At 28.0% G+C, this 5,180-nt stretch overlaps 1 non-coding gene across 1 annotated transcript; it reads right to left on the reverse strand.

The window, feature by feature from the left end:
* Window positions 1–1,000: 1,000 nt before the first annotated feature.
* Window positions 1,001–1,072, reverse strand: TRNAD-GUC (transfer RNA aspartic acid (anticodon GUC)). Its single transcript has one exon. It is a non-coding gene; the product is annotated as a tRNA-Asp (tRNA).
* Between the last annotated feature and the right edge of the window lie 4,108 nt (window positions 1,073–5,180).

Below are 5,180 nucleotides of genomic sequence, written 5' to 3' on the forward strand. Positions count from 1 at the left end.
ATATTGTACGTATTTTTTAAACTCTGCTCTCGTCCGTTTTGTATCCGAATTGAATTATGTGCCAGCTCCGTCCGTTCGCCGATAAATAATCAAATTATCCTTTTCACAAACACAACAACGGCTTTTTGACCACCCTGTGCCGCCGAGCCGCGCTTTGCTCCGATGTACAGCGTGCACAAAAACGATAGGGCAAAACGCAGTGGCGCAAACCGCAACGCTCGTAATTAGATTGCGATTGTTTCGCGTCGAAAAGAATGAAGTATTTTTGCAAAGTTTTTTATGTAACTGATGTAGAGAAACAAAACCTGCAATATCCACGAATATCGTGATATTTAAAAAAATTAATATTGACACGTGTGTAGTAGAAATAAATTTGCTGAAAATGTGTTTGCAATTCGACTGTTTTGTGAAATTTGTAACTGGATTGATCCCCGGCAGTACAGTGGTTAGTATACCCTCACCTGAGAGACGAAGGTTAATAGAAATATTTTTTATCGTAAATTAATAAACATAAAAATTGTACAATAAGATAATTTAGAGGTAGAAGTAAGATTTCATTGTTTAAATAAGAAAACAACTTTGAACATTAAGACCTCAATTATAATACTGTTGCTGGTTTTTGCTCTCAAAAAAATAAAAAATAAAGTAATTAAAAAAATTAAATAGTTACCCAGACTAATTAGCCAAGCTCATGCCAATAAACTGGGAAATAATTAGCTAAATCAACTTATAAAATATACAAATAATCTATTATGACTTTACTAGAATATTACTTATATAGTCGATTTTGTATATTTTTTTATAAAAATTAAAAAATTTTACTAATTTATTAAAAATAATATTAATCCAATAAATAAGATTCTTTTATTAAATTTATATTTTTTCATTTCCATTACAATTTATTAATATTAAATAAAATATGTTTGCTTGACTTAAAAAAATAAAGTAATATTAAACAAATATATTATTATTTTAATTTAAAAAAATATTAAAAAAAAATCTCCCCGGCGGGGAATCGAACCCCGGTCTCCCGCGTGACAGGCGGGGATACTTACCACTATACTACCGAGGACTGTAGAGCGGATGATAAAATTTTCTAAGACCATAATCGGTATTGATTATTGATAAACATGAATATATGAATAATATGCAAAGCTATACTTATAAATATTATAACAATGATCTAACTGTTATTATAAATATATAGTATACATACATATGTAAGTGGCATAAATGCCGTTAGCATACTGAAAAGTAATATGGTCACATGTACATATGTATATTCATAATTTATATTATCTTTTGTACATACATATATTCGATATGAGTTAATGCGTAACAAATTATTTCCTTCGTGTTATTCGATACTGTGTTAATCATACATTGATAAACATAATCACATATTACGGATTTAAGCAATACAAAATAAACATAATTAGAATGCAATAACAACGAAATTATTTGTATACAAAATTGATTACATTTACAATAGGTAAAAATAAATAAATAAAGTTGCCTCAAAGTTCAATAAAACTAAATTATATGTAATAATAAAAATTATGTAGAGCATTTTTATCTTTGTAAAAGTTAATTTTAGTAATCTTATTTATTGTTAGCAATAAAAAAAATATCTAACATATATTTTGTGATTGAAAAAATATAGTGTTCTCGTATTTTTTATACTAAATATTATAGTCTATCCATAAATCGAAAAATATGATGCGTTTATGATAGCTTTTATAAATATCAATTTATAAGATTTATATTTTCAAAATAATTTTTAAACCACTTTTTTCCTAAAATTTATAAATAAATCGCCATAAAATTAATAAGAAATAAATAATATTTTTCAAGATTAATATAAAATATATTTTACTTCGTATTACACTTATATTTTTATAATACCTAAACCCTCCGTTTCTTTTAACAAAGTCACTTCGTACGTATAGTGCTAGACACCCAAGAATGCCGATTGCATTAGTACTAGTGTATCTGTGAATCTGTCAACTTATTGGTTCCTGTAAAAGAATTAGTAAATGCAATGAGCTCTGATTGGTCAGCTCTAGCACAGGATTGGTTAAAATGACATCATTGGGGATAAATGGGCAAAGTCAGTAGTTGATTTGGTAAGGAGCGGAACGGTTGTTTGTTTAGTTTGTGAAATACACGGTGTTCACCAACTAACGAGATGTCGGAGTATAGTAAATTAGGAAGAGGAAGACCATTATCAGGGCAAACAAAAGAAGTTGTTTTAAATTTGTATGCATATTTAAATAAGCTGTATGAAAGCAACGATTCGGTAATTATTTTTAAAATAATACACTGGTCAAAATATTTGTAAATAAAGCAATATGTGTATTTTTAGGTTGTACCTATTATGGACCAGGTAGCCGAAGCGACAAAGCTGTCGGTCAGAAGGATACAAGCAATTGTTCGGGAATTTAAAAATAACGGAACATGTGCGGCTTTATTTTCTCCGAAAAAAACTAGGATTTGTAAAAAAATACTAAAAAATTTGTAAATAATGATACTAAAAAAACAAACACAAAATTAATTAATAAAAAAAATGTAAACATTTTTTAATCACCCGGTGACGCACACTAATGCAATCGGCATTCTTGGGTGTCTAGCACTTATACGTATTGCAAAATTTTCTAGTCCCCAACTACACGCACCCAAATAGCACGTTCTAAATTTACCGTGCTATTGGTGGGTCTACTGTATCTACAAGTAAATATTAACCATCAGTCTAAAAGTCTGAATCGGTGACATCAATATTAATATAATTATAAAAGCAATAAAATCGTGCCGTCGGGTCGTAAGCTGTAATAATAATTATTAAAAAATACGTCACTGATTTACAGACATTGCCTTCAGTATGCTGTTTTATTACTTACTTAGTGGTGTCAGGACAAAATTACTCTGGAAAAATACATAACTAGACAATGAATAAATTACAAATGGAAAAAATTACATATTCACCAATAATATGTGCATATAGAATATCAATTGCAAAACTAAAAATATGTCTTATTTTCATAAATATATTCTGTAAAATGATTTTAAATAAAAAAATAAAATGAGTTAATTTCTTATAACTACAAAAAAATAAGTAAAGAATATTTCTTATAAAATAAACCAAAAAAATATTAATTCAAGTTTTTGATTTAACGGCTAAATAGAAGAAAATTAAAGTAAAAATATAACATCATTTGTATTAATTTAATTAATACAAATGATGTAATTTAACGTAATTAAACGTAATTTAAATAAGTATTTCATACTTATTTAAATTACGAATTAAATTTTATAATAATTTAGCATATCATTTTTTTTATTTAAAATCAATATTTATTAAAAAAATATACATTTTCAACTCCACTTTTGATATTTTATATGCACATTAAAATAGTAAGAAATTTTATTTCACTGACATGTAATGCGTGTGTAATTTTATCCTGACACCACTAAGTATGTAGTAAGACACCAAACTGAAATCATTGTCATATTTTTTTAATTAATTAAACACTATTAAAACAGCTTACAATCCATGGATGTCTCTATGCAAGACCTAGCTCGATTTATTTTAATTACTCATTCGTATGATTAGAAAAAATCTATAAAAAACTCAATCATTGATTGGAATTAATAATTACTAATTCCGATCTCTTGTACCCTGTTGTAACGCATATGTCTAACACCTGCCACATTGCAATGAAAGACCTACAATAAATAAAAAACAAAATTATAGTCATATTAGTCACACCATTTTGAACAATTGATAAAATTATATATAATATACGTCTAATTGCAACTAAACTCTACGATTGACTAGAAAAGGGTCAGAGTATGATAGAGATGATTTGTTAAATTTGCAACATTTGTAACATTTTCTCTACATTATTGTCACTGTTTTTATCATATCATGGTTTTTACTGTCCAATATAGTATTAAGTGTATAAAAATACTTCTTAAATTGCTTTGAAGTTATGTATCTAAAATTTTATAAAAAGTTCGACTTGTATAATCGGTAAAAGATTGCAGAATCTTATCTGCACGTTTTAAAGAATTTCAAAGCATAACAATGACTATGAAAATATTATTTAAACACAGACCTAATTATTTATTTTTTCTGAAATTTGACGGTACAATAATTTCTACCATAAAAGTACAAATACATATGCCTTTTTTATCATATATGCTTTACGTAAATTTCTCTAAAGTATAATTTAAGGTTTGTAAGTTGTCCAAAAAAAATCACCATCAAAGATGTACTCCTGGAAAGAATCCCCATGACCAATTTATCCATCCCAGCGTGAATGCCCTTGTAACCTATATATATTTCCATCTGTATAATGCATGTTTGATGCGCGGCATTGTCCCTCAGGTGGGATAATAGAATTACTCCAGATCAATAACCGGGATCCGGGGTCTAGATCCATTGTACCCTTGGGTAATTTTCGAAACCAGAAAAACCTTCTTCAAATAACATCCATTCGCATGCATCCGAGCGATGGTTTGATGAGTACAAAAGCGCGCGCCGCGCATTTGTCAGTCATATTAGATACATTTTATATGAGTAGATATTGTATGTTGTATTATGTATAATTCGGCATATAATAATACGTCAGTGGTGCTAGAAAAAAAAACTGAGAATCATATAAAATAATAAATATAAAGTTAGGTCCTAATTTATAATATTTTTTTCTGTGTAATATATATTATAACTTTGAACAATAAACAATTACAGATGATGTAAGAATAATATTCGATTGATATTAAGTATATATATTCTTTGGCAATTATATCACTGCGACGGTGACGGCACGATTTTATTGCTTTTGACGTGAATTTTTGACTTCTGAGAAGGGATAAATTTTTTTGCGCTCTTCAATCGGAAAAATTCGGTTTAGATGTGCTTTATTCGGTTCTCACTAGTACTATTGTTATATAAAAAAAAATATAAACGCTTGATAATCGAGCGTTTTAACCGTGATGGCACGATTTTATTGCTTTTGCCCTGGACTGGAAATTCACTATATGGCAACACTGAGCAGCAAAAAAACACGATTAATTATCAGGTAAATATTATGAGTTGCTATTTTTAATAATTTTTAATGGCAAATTAAAATATGATCTCAGAAAATATGTCGCAACGGTGGCTAATTTTTATATTTATT

Source organism: Plectrocnemia conspersa, unplaced genomic scaffold, assembly GCF_051122295.1.
Source record: "Plectrocnemia conspersa isolate PC_06_02 unplaced genomic scaffold, ASM5112229v1 ptg000011l, whole genome shotgun sequence".
Lineage (NCBI taxonomy): Eukaryota > Metazoa > Arthropoda > Insecta > Trichoptera > Polycentropodidae > Plectrocnemia > Plectrocnemia conspersa.